Source organism: Hyaena hyaena, unplaced genomic scaffold (genome assembly GCF_003009895.1).
Source record: "Hyaena hyaena isolate Hyena2069 unplaced genomic scaffold, ASM300989v1 scaffold_57, whole genome shotgun sequence".
NCBI lineage: Eukaryota > Metazoa > Chordata > Mammalia > Carnivora > Hyaenidae > Hyaena > Hyaena hyaena.
The window spans coordinates 4,218,573-4,230,741 of record NW_024080690.1 but is presented as its reverse complement, the minus strand read 5'-3'; the positions used below and the strand labels follow the sequence as shown (position 1 = coordinate 4,230,741).

Here is a 12,169-nt window from a genome sequence, read left to right as displayed (position 1 = left end):
ACCAAAATTATCGATGTAAGGCAAATAAAAGGGGAAAAGCTGTAGCTCACATGGCAGAAACAAACGTGTGTTGGGTGGTCTCTAATGTTTCTGGCTTAATTCTAAGGTTTTAAGATCCAGTAAAATCCCTTGCCTTCAGAACTCATAGACCAGAATGAAGAGATAAGAACGTTACCGTATTTGTCCCAGGTGAACATTTATGGAACGAGGTAGAGATACAATGAGGCGCAATCTGATGAAGCATCCTCATACTATTCGTGATTTTGATGAAGGGCAAATACAGAACCACTTTAGGCCAGACTTGGAGGAGGGGAACAGGTGTATTGAGAATTCGTCTGGGGTGCCCCCTAGTGGGCTGTTGACAGAGAAGCCTGTAGGCAGTAGGCACAATGGAAGTATGGAAATCACTCTGTCAAGACTTAGACCTTCCTAACTAGAGCGCAGTCTAGTGTAAAAAATGAGAACCCTCTGAAGATGACCTAGGAACTCTTTCTGGGTGGCCTGGTGACATCCATATTGAGGTCTGGTGGCTGATGTTCCCTGCCTGGTGTTGCCACACAGCTCATGTTTCTGGACTCCGTACAGCTGAAAAGAAATCTTACGAAAGAAACATTTTCCGCCAGTGATGAGAACTCTCACGCATGCTTCATAAACAGGGGGAGAGGAGAACTTCCATTCCATTCCACCGTGTTCAACAGAAGTCTTTTTCGTTAAAGGAAGGAAATGCTGACAGGTTCTTTCAGCTCCTGGAGGCAGCACATTCCACGTTAGGAGGACTGGCCCAGGCCTCGCAACAGGTGACCGGAAGTCAGGGAGCATTGAGTGGGGCCCAGAGCATCACCGGGCTCTGCAGTGAAGCCCCCTCGCAGTGCCAACACCGTGGACGCTTGGGCCAGTGGGGACACAGAAGGCTTGAGCAACCCCGAAAGCTACCCTGAGCCTCCTTGAGAGGTTTGTGTCTGGGTCTGTGACACTGCAGGGTCCCCAGGTGTCCTGCTCACAGAGCATATGCATCATTTGTAGCCTCCACTCCAGCGATCATGGGGATAACCTGTCCCAGACCCCCAACCGGTGAACTGGGCTTGGACCCCAGGGGTCAAAGTGGAAGTTTCATGGCAGAGGAGTAGGGGAGGCTGTCCCGGTTTCTACTGGAGCCAATAGTGGTTGTGGGCTCGCTGAGCTGTGGAAAGATTTCCCCAGTTTGCACATCACAGTGATATTTTCTTTTGGTGCTACAGAGATGAAGGCTGGGGACAAGCTCAGCAGAAAGTGGCCACCAATTTCTAAACCAGGTAAGGAAGCAGAAAGGTTGACAGCCTTTTTCTGACTGAAAATTTCTTATGAAAACATTAAAAGAATGTGACTATTATCTTATAAATATATTGAATTCAATTTTTGAAATTTTATGATAGCATAGAATCTAATTTTATAGTATAGGCACTAGAAAAAGAAAAGCAATATAAGCCCAAAGTCTGCAGAAGGGAGGAAATAATAGATATTGGAAAAGATACTAATAAAATAAACTTAAAATATAGAGAAAATAAAATATACTATTGTTTGGTTCTTATTTTTTTATATTTTTATTTTATTTCTAGGAGAGAGAGAGAGAGACAGCATGAGCAGGGGAGGGTCAAAGAGAGAGGGAGACACAGACTCTGAAATAGGATCCAGGCTCTGAGCTGGCAGTCAGCACAGAGCCCGATGCGGGGCTCGAACCCACGAACCGCGAGATCATGACCTAAGCGAAAGTCGGACGCTTAACCAACTAAGCCACCCAGGTGCCCCGACTATTGTTTGGTTCTTTAAGAAGTCAATCTTGGGGAGCCTGGGTGGCTCAGTCAGTTAAGCGTCCGGCTTTGTCTCAGGTCATGATCTCACGGTTCGTGGGTTCAAGCCCCACGTTGGGATCTGTGCTGACAGCCAGCTCAGAGCCTGGAGCCTGTTTCCAATTCAGTGTCTCCCTCTCTCTCTGACCCTCCTCTGCTCACACTGTCTCTCTCTCTCTCTCTCAGATATAAATAAAACATTTTAAAAAAATAAAAAAGAAAGAAATCAATGAGATTGGCAAGGCCTTTGGTTGCCTAAGAAAAAAGAAAGAAGGCTCAAAAGTCTAAATCCAGGTTTGCAAACGTAGACATGACTACGTTTTACAGACCTAAATGCACAGTAAGGGAATCCTAGGAGTCACTGTACATCAACACACTGAATAATGCGGATGAAATGAACACTAGACTAATACCACCTAACAAGAACAAACCATGAGGAAGAAGTAGAAAAGTGAAAAGCTGTGTAAGTTGCATGGAGAACGAATCGGTGGTCAAAATCAAAACGGTTAATCGCCAAAAAGTATTCCACTTATATTTCCAAGAATGGCCTCCTTGTCTGGCTCTAATGCTCAGTGTAACGGACAACTGGACACGAGGCGGGGGGATTAGGAAGCACTTCCCTCAGCTCCTCCCTTTGTCCTGACAGGCTGCGAGCAGCTCCCTGATCCCACATCATACCAAGGCTGCTTTCGCTTTCGGGGTCATAAAGGTGGTGCTGGGGTGGTTGGTGGCCTCATGGTGCAGAGCCCTGGCCTCAATCATTCCCTTAGCTCCCCACCATTTTCCTCTTCTCAGATTCAGGACGTGTGGTGCCTGCTCCCCAGACCAACAGCACGTGTGGGCAGTGGGGCCGTGACAGGAGGGAGGTTTGTGTTCGGGGCTGAACCACTGTGGGAGGAGCGTGTGTACCTTGCTGGCAGTAAATAGATTCGAACGTCCTCAGCCTCCACTCTGATATCTGTCAGGGTGAAATCTATCCCTGACCCGCTGCCACTGAACCTGTCAGGGACCCCAGAGGCCCATAGGAAACCTTATAGATGAGGAGCTGTGGAGACTGGCCTGACTTATGCTGGTACCAACTTAAATAGGTGTTTCCATTACTGTGCACGAGGCTCTGACTGGCCCTGCAGGAGATGGAGGCTGGCTGTCCAAGGGTGATGGGCAGGGACCCTGGGGTCTGAGTCAGCACGACATCCCCACTGGATCCTAAAGGAAGGAGAGAGAAGGGCAAGGTTATGTGCAAATTTTGTGAGGAATGTTCATAATTTCCCTATTGCTATTTATTTCAGATTTAAAAATTGCATTGTACACGATTTTAAGTCGACTCAAAACTTTCTAATTTCAAGAAAGAACCAGAGATTTGTAGGACATAAATGGGTCTCTAAAAGTTACATAGACACCCCTCTCTTTGGTGCTTAAGTAATCAGCAGAGTACACACATGTCCTTTTCCTTGGGGAATCTTCCTCTCTCACAGATCTAACGTTCACCTGCCACGTCCCACAGGGCAAGACCACCCAGCCCGCAGGCCAACAAGGTTTGTGTGGGAAGCAGTGTCCCCTCCGAGCCCCCCCACCAGCCCGATTTCCTTCCTCTTTGGGCACTCTGCCCTCACCTGGCGTCCAGAGCAGGAAGAGCCCCAGGAGCTGAGCAGGAAACCTCATCCTGAGAGTTACGTGGATGAGCCCTGCTAAGTCCAGACACCTTGAGAGCTGATCTTTTATCTCGGACTTGCAAGGGAAGGGACACTATGCAAATCTGCTGTGGGTGCAGCCATGTGGAAAGATCCAGCAGGAGGGGGGTATAGCCTCTCATGTGAGCAAAGTGACAGAAAAGAGTTTCTGTGTTTGGAGCAAAACTAATCGAGATGCAATCTCTGCTGCCTAAGTGGGAGAAGGGACATATTCAAATGTTTTGTTCTGTTTGCCCTGTCATATTTCTAGTTCTTTAGCTTTTTCCCAGGCACATTTTACACTTCTGTGTGAAAAGATTGACCTTGAATGGGCAGAGCAATTTTGAGAAAGAAGAACAAAGCTTGAGGTATCACAATCCTAGATTTCTAACTAGACTACAAAGCTATAGTAATCAAAACAGTATGGTACTCGCACAAAACATTAACACATAGATCAATGGAACAGAACAGAGAGCCCACAAATAAGCCCATGGTTCTTGAGTCCATTGATCTGTGACAAAGGAGGCAAGGATATACAATGAGGAAGGCTCTTCAAAAAACAGTGCTGGGAAAACTGGACTCCTACATGCAAAAGAATGACACTGGATCCATTTCTTACACCACACACAAAAACAAACTCAAAACGGATTAAAGACCTCAATGTGAGACCTGAAACCCTCAAGTTCCTACAAGGAAATCTAATTAGTAGTCTCTTTAACATTAGCCTTAGGAACATTTCTGTAGATATATCTTCTCAGATAATGGAAACAGAAGTAAACATAAACTATTGGGACTACACCAAAATGAAAAGGTCTTGCACAGTGAAGGAAACCATCAGCAAAACCAAAAGGCATCCTAAATGGAAAAAGATCTTTGAAAACGATACATCCAATAATGTGTTAATATGCAAAATATATAAAGTGCTTATACAACTCAACACCCAAAAAAACAAATACTCTGATTAAAAATGGGCAGAGATGGTGAAGCATCAGAATTAGGCTCAGGTCATGATCTCACAGTTTGTAGGTTCAAGCCCTGTGTCGGACTCTGTGCTGACATCTCAGAGCCTGGAGCCTGCCTCAGATTCTGTGTCTCCCCTTCTCACTGCCTCTCCCATGCTCATGCTTTGTCTCTTTCTGGCTCTCAAGAATAAATAAACATCAAAAATTTAAAAAAAGAATATGGATTTAGAATTATGAAATTTGAGCCTGAGTTATTGCTCTTCTAAGCTTACTGTGTTGACATCAGGAAATCTCTTGTTTTCAGTTTTCATATGTTCAAAAAGAGAGGTTTCTTTTTAAAAAAATGTTTGTTTATTTTGTGAGGGAGAGCAAATGTTAGTTGGGGAGGGGCAGACCTGAGCCTAAGTCTGATGCTTAACCAACTCAGGAACCTAAATAAATCCATATTCTTTTCATGTACAAAGTAGATGTGCTAGACACTCACATGCATGAATGTATGCTCTCAGCCATAAAAAAGAATGAAATCTTGCCATTTGCAATGACATAGATGGAGATAGAGAGTATTATGCTAAGTGAAATAAGTCAGTTAGAGAAAGACAAATACGATGAAATTTCACTAATATGTAGAATTTAAGAAACAAAATGAACATGGAGGTAAAAAGAGAGAGAGGTACACCAAGAAATAGACTCTTATCTATGGAAAGCAAACTGTTGGTTACCAGAGGAGAGATGGGTTGGGATACGGGTTAAATAGGTGATAAGGACCAAGGAGTGCACTTGTGATCAGCACTGGGTATTGTATGGAAGTGTTGAATTACTATATTGTATGCTTGAAACTAATATCACACTGTAGTTTAAATGACTGGGATGTAAATAAAAACGTAAAAAAAAATGGGCAGAGAACCTGAATAGACATTTTTCCAAGAAGACCTTGGATGGCCAGCACATTCTTGCAAAGATGCTCACAAACCATCATGAAATGTCAGGGAAATGCAAATCACACCTGCAAGTGAGATAGCGCCGGATCCCTGTCTGAATGACTGCTATCAAAAGACAAGAAAGAACAAGCATTGGTGAGAATGCAAAGAAAGAGGAGCACTACGAACTCTTGGTGGAAATGTAAACTGCTACAACCACATTGGAAAACAGTATGAAGTGTAAATAGTATGGAGTTTCCTCAAAAGATGAAAAATAAGAATACCATAGATCCATTAACTCCATGACTGGGTATTTATCCAAAAGATAATGAAAACACCAACTTGAAAAGATCATATGCAACCCTGTGCTTACTGCAACATTGTTCGCAATCGTCAAGTATGGAAGCAAATTAAGGGTCCATCAATAAATGAATGGGTCAAGAAGAGGTGATTTGTGTGTGTGTGTGTGTGTGTGTGTGTACACAATGGAATAATACTCAGCCGTGAGAAGGAGTGAAATCTTGCCATTTGTGACAACATAGATGGACCTAGAGGGTATCACGCTAAGTGAACCGTGTCAGACAGAGAAAGTCAAATGCCATATTGTAGTAGGATTCTCACACAGAGAGTCGTGACACCAAGGCTTTATTCTCCAGGAAGCAACTTTAGTCCTGCCTACACCACTCAGTTGGGTTCCTACCCAAAGAAAGGAGCCTCAAATGCCACATGGCCTAGTTTTTTTATATAGTTTTTACTTCTTTGTCTCCCATACATGGTAACACACAGCCATGCAGTCTGATAAGTGGACTCCTGTTACAAGGTCGTGAGGGATGTTGCCTTGAGGGTTTTTTTTCCTTCCTTAGGGAGGGGACCCAACCACAATATGATTTTGCTTGTATGTGGAATCTAGAAAAGAAAACAGATGACAAAAAAACCAGACACAGATCCAGAAATGCAGAGAACAAACTACTGGTTGCCAGAGAGAAAGGAGGCTGGAAGATGGGAAAAATCACTGAAGGTGAAGGCGAGGTGCAGGCGTTCAGTTATGAAATGAGGAAGTCACGGGGACGAAAGCACAGCACAGGCAATACAGTCACTGGCATTTTCATAGCATCATACGGTGACAGATGGCAACCACGTTGTGGTGAGCACAGTGTTTCCTGGAGGGTTCTTGAGTACGATGTTGTGCATCTGAACTAATGTAACATTGCATGTCTACTACTCTTCAGATCATAGGTAAGCAAACTGACAGTAAATTAAATCATAGGGATTACAATAGGTAAATAATGAAAAAGAGAATGACACTGGAGAGCAGTGCAATAAGAACTCATACTCTTCCCTTATTTTAAATTCTCTTGGCTCTATATTTCAATTTATTTTGAAATCACTTTAGACTTCCAAACAATTTCAAAGGTCTAAAGATTCTTTCCATATACTCTTTCCTCAGCTTTTCCAAATGTGGACATCTTACATGACCTCACTAGAATTATCTTAGCTAGGAATTTAACATTTGTGGAAGGCTATTAACTAATTAAAAATCTATATTTGAATTCACTCATTTTTCCATCGAATACCCGCATCTTTCCAGGAGGGCAGGGGGGGAATGGCCATCAGCTTTGTGATCTCCTGTCACCACCTCTGCTGCTGCCACCACGAGAAGCTGAGCCTCCTGGGGAGCATATAATTTATTTACATTTTCAATGGGAATATACAATACAGGTACATTTTTAGGTAAGACTATGTTCTGTAAAAGTAATGTATTTACCTATTGCTTGAAATAGTTTTTGACAATATTGTACCAAATATGTCATCTCCAAAGTATTATTTAGGCTAGGTGATCTTAAAATGATCCCTTTTCTGAAACAAACTGTAAGTCATTGTGTACACTTGCTGTGGTCTATCAGGTACATTCTATGCTCTGCATCATTGAGCTTGATTTGTTTTCTCGGAACCTACTTTGGAGTTCTAAGAACTCTCTTTTTGTCTCAGAAAAAGGGCACTGAGACAAATAAAATCTTCCTGGACAGGTTCTTCTGTGTGTGCACGCATGCATGTACGTACGTGTGTGTGGTTGTTGTCGTTTTATTGAGGTACGGAGACACACATGTTACATTGGGTCCAGGTGTAGGACATAGACATTAGACAAGTCCATACGCTATGCTGTGCTGACAGGTGTAGCTGCCGTCTATCCCCACGGACACTACGTCAAGAGCACTGACTGTGTTCCCTGTGCTTTCATCACAGTGACCTATTGATTTCATCACAGGAAGGCTGTCCCTCTCTTTCCTTTGCACCCATTTTTCCCATCCCCTTTGCCTCCTTCCCATCTGGAAACCACCAGTTTGATCTCTGTATTCATGTGTCTGCTTATGCGTTTTTTGTTGCTTTTTGTTTGTTTTCCTTTTTACATTGATATATAAATGAAATCCAAATCATATGGACAAATACGGTATTTGTCTTTCTCCGTCTGACGTAGGTCACCTACCATAATACTGTCATGGATCTTCCACGTTGTCACAAATGCTCTGACAAAATGTTCTCAGCCATGTTTGCTGTGGGGGTAGTGTGCATGGAACGTTGTCTGCAGAACATTGTACAAGAGGGATTCATGTAACTGGTAGTGATGAAGTTCACAACGTGCAAAAATAAAAAATCATATCTGCACGATACCAAATATTATGGTAATGTAAAATAGCAAAATTTGTTAGCTTCAAATGTATTCACCTGGTGTTGTCACAAATATGCCTCCATTTGCTGAGTCTTCAGCTGACTCGATGTACTTGACCCATGCACACAGGATCGGACGGTGTGGATGGGGTGCAGGTCTGCTCTCCCTTCCCTCCAGCAGCTCAGAGGGCACATGGATCACCTCCGTTCCGGGGCGGGTCCTGCCGCGCTGGGCTGGTGCAGCTGAGGGGCCATGACACGGTCCAGAGCCCTCAGCTGCACGTGATGCCCTGACGTCCCCAGCACCTGCCTCTTAGGGCAACGGACACTCTGCTGTGCCTGCTCCCCACTCAAGCAACACGTGTGGAGGCTGGTGCCACGCCACACAGAGAGGTTAGTGTTCAGGGCTGAACCACTGTGGGAGGATCATGTATACTCTGCATGCAGTAATAAACCCCGATGTCCTCAGCCTCCACCCTGCTGATTGTCAGGGTGAAATCTGTATCTGACCCGCTGCCACTGAACCTGTCAGGGACCCCAGTGAAACGATTGGAAACCTCATATGAGGAGCCGTGGAGACTGGCCTGGCTTCTGTAGGTACCAATATAAATAGCTGTCTCCATCACTGTCCTCAAGGCTCTGACTGGCCCTGCAGGAGATGGAGGCCGGCTGTCCAAGGGTGACGGGCAAGGAGACTGGGGTCTGCGTCAGCACCACATCCCCACTGCATCCTAAAGGAAGGAGAGAGAAGCACAATGTTATGCCATTTTTTTATGATATTAAGAGTTTTTGTGTGTGTGTTTTAAGCCAAATCATTTTTGTGATTTCATTCATCCTCTAAATATATCCAGTTTCCCAAGACAACCCAAGAATGGCAGGCACAAAACAGCCTCTTTATTCCCCAGCATCTCACTAAAGCACTGTTCCTTGTTTCTTTCTGTTTCTTCTTGATTTCCCAGCCCCCCAAATTAAATTCCCCTTGCTGAAGGGCAGTCCCACCCATGGGCAGAATACACATGGGGAGCAGGGGCGCCCCCAGAGCTCTCCCCCCAAACCCCGTGCTCCTCTCTCACCCCCTCCGCCCTCACCTGGGATCCAGAGCACCAGCAGCCCCAGAAGCTGAGCAGGGAACCTCATTGTGAGAAGCAGAACTGATGGGTCCTCACAGGTAAAGAGAAGCGCAGAGCTGAGCTTTATGTCAGAGGGCAGGGCCTCCCAGGGGACCACATGCAAATCCCCTGGGGGGTGTGGCAGAGGGGAAAGAGCCAAAGGCAGGGCCACAGGGACCTCTCCTGTGAGCAAAGTACCTTCCAATGTCTTCTGTGCTTGGAGGGAAACTACCAGAGACAAATTCCTTACTGCTAAGTGGGAAGAAGGATCTGAATGTCTAGAAAGACACAGTGCTCACAGCCCTGCCCTTCTGAGAAAGCTCCAGAGACCCTGAGGGTGTGGACATGAGTGTCCTGAGTCACTTTCTGGCAGGTGTACTCCCATCCTGCTTGGAGTCCTCTCAGCTACTGTCCAGGAGGAAACAGAGCAGCCCCGCTCCGGCTGATTGGCAGAGTATCTCCAAACCACAGGATGAACTAGAGAGCTAGAGAGAGTTCTAGAGCCTCTGATGTCTGCTGTTTCCAGGCTAATGCTTTAAGACACTTTAATAACCATTAAATAATGAATTATACTCACCCAGGGACTTCTTGAGAAGATGAAAGTAAAAAGACCTTCACAGGGAGAAAGAATCACTCACAAGTAGAGAACAAATAACCCTGCTTAGGAGACTAGGAAAGGAGAAGAATTTTATGCTTTAGGCAGTGAGTGTTCAATTTTGGTAACCGTTTGTTATAACATGGTGTGTATCCTGTCTTTCATCTCTCTTTGGCCCTAGATATTTAGATAGATAGATAGATAGATACATACATACATAGTACATAGAATCATAGATATATAGAGAGATACATAGATACAAAGACAGAAACACACACCATAAGGTATATATGAGCTTTGGATACACGCAGAAACTCCCCTAAGTCACAAATGTCTTACAGGAAACAACAGTGTCCCCATCACACCCGAGACCCATTCAGCCTTTGGAGCTCCTGGGGGATAATTGGACAGTATCACTCTTACTCTCTTTGTATTTTAGCATCAGGACTATGTTTCTTTGGTTTACTGTGGGGTCTGTCTGCCATCTAATGGCTCTGTGGTGATATAGCAACTGTCAGGATTTTCTGATGTGGGGTCCTGAGTCTGGACTGAGAGACTCTTCACTGTCACTCATGAAGTTGACACTATGACATCCATCACTAGGCCAGAGTCTGTAGGGAAGACACATGATCCATCTCCTCAATAAACCTTCACCTAGTAAAGAACAAAAGACTCATATGTAACTAGAATTGGAGACTGGAGATGGTCAAAGCTAAGGTCACCATAAATATTTGAGGTTAAAAAGGAATAAGGAAAAAAAATGACAAGAAATAGGATGCAGTGGTATCTCCTTCTGCGTTTGGTCTTCATAATGTAAAAACTTGTGAAATATGTTCCATTACATTATCTTGACTTATGATAACAAATTGTGTACGTGAATGTTTAAAAATCCGAAAAAACCCTCTAGAAATATTTCAGTAAAGGATTTGGATTTGCTGCCAATCTGTAAAATATCTCAGGTGGCTGGGTGGCTCGGTCAGTTAAATGTCCCACTCTTGATTTCGGCTCTGGTTATGATTTAACGGAACCAGCCCCATGTGGGGCTCTGTACTGATAGCACAGAGCCTGCTTGGGATTCACACTCTCCCTCTCTCTTTGTCCTTCCCCATTCACGTTCTCTCTCTTTCTCTCTCTCCTGTCTTTCAAAGTAAATGTAAAACATATATATATAATATCGATAGTGAGTTAGAGAAGATTTTCTTATATAGAGACATTTTCTATGTTAATGCAATAAAGGACTCAATATTATTAAGTTTCCATTTTTCCCAAATTGATATAAATATTCAATGTAATCTATAAAAATTCCCAAAGGACCATTTTTGAATTTGAAGAGAATGATATCCTAATATAGGTTAAATTTCTATGATCTACAATATCCAAGAAACTCCTAAGAATCAAAATAAAGTCACAAAAGTAATAAGATGAGGTTTTAAAAGTTATTATATAGCTGCGTATAAAAGATAGAGAAACAAATAGAACAAAACAGGAACTCAAGGAAATGACCCATGCGTACACAGTCCCTTAATGTCTAACAAAGTCAGGAAGGTGGATTACTGGTCATTTTTCCTTTTTAATAAATTATAGAAGTGGAAATAAAAAGCTTGACCCATCTCACATTATGCAAAAGCTTGAGTCAGTGGAAGATCATACTTCTACACATAAGCATTAAAGTGATTATGCTTCATGAAGAAAGCATAGGAGGGTACCTTTGGTCTCTAAAGGTGGAAAATGTTTTAATATATTTTAAAAAATCTTAATGTTTTTATTTATTTTTGAGACACAGAATGCTGGGGGCGGGGGGGAGGAATGGAACAGAAAGAGAGTGACACAGAATCTGTGGTAAGTCCAGGCTCCGAGGTGTCAGCACAGAGCCAGGTGTGGGGCTCATATCCTGTACTTCAAGATTATGACCAGAGCTGAGTTCAGACATGCCGTGAAGCATGAGCGAATTCTCCAGTATGACAAATTTATTTCTGAATGTATAAGGAACTCCCTAGAAGAGAAGAGACAAGCTATGTATATTTATATATAAAAATGCAAATTATGTATTATATCATTACGAAGATATAGAAGTATACATAATATATAATTAAACAAGCAAAACAAGCACTTTCCAAAAATAGACATCCAAATGGATAATGAAAAATAAACATAAAAAAATTTTTCTCAACATCTTGGTCATCGAGGAAATGTACATTTTTACCACAATACCATATAAGGATCTACCGACATGGAGATTATAAAAGTCTGATATAAGAAAGATTGCAAAGCACTTATAGCAACTGGAATGTGCATGTAGGTAATGGAGCATAAACACATTCGCCATCTTGGAAAACTGGGGGGGCGGGCCTTCCCAAAGCCAAACATCTCCCCAGCCTGGGAGGCCGACTTCCATCCCTAACAATACACCCAGCAGAAACCAA

The 12,169-nt window shown here is 43.3% G+C and overlaps 2 pseudogenes; both read right to left on the bottom strand.

Annotated features, from left to right (window-relative positions):
• Window positions 1–2,592: 2,592 nt before the first annotated feature.
• LOC120231550 lies at window positions 2,593–3,505 on the bottom strand (annotated as a pseudogene).
• A 4,938-nt stretch (window positions 3,506–8,443) lies between these two features.
• On the bottom strand, window positions 8,444–9,179 carry LOC120231549 (annotated as a pseudogene).
• Between the last annotated feature and the right edge of the window lie 2,990 nt (window positions 9,180–12,169).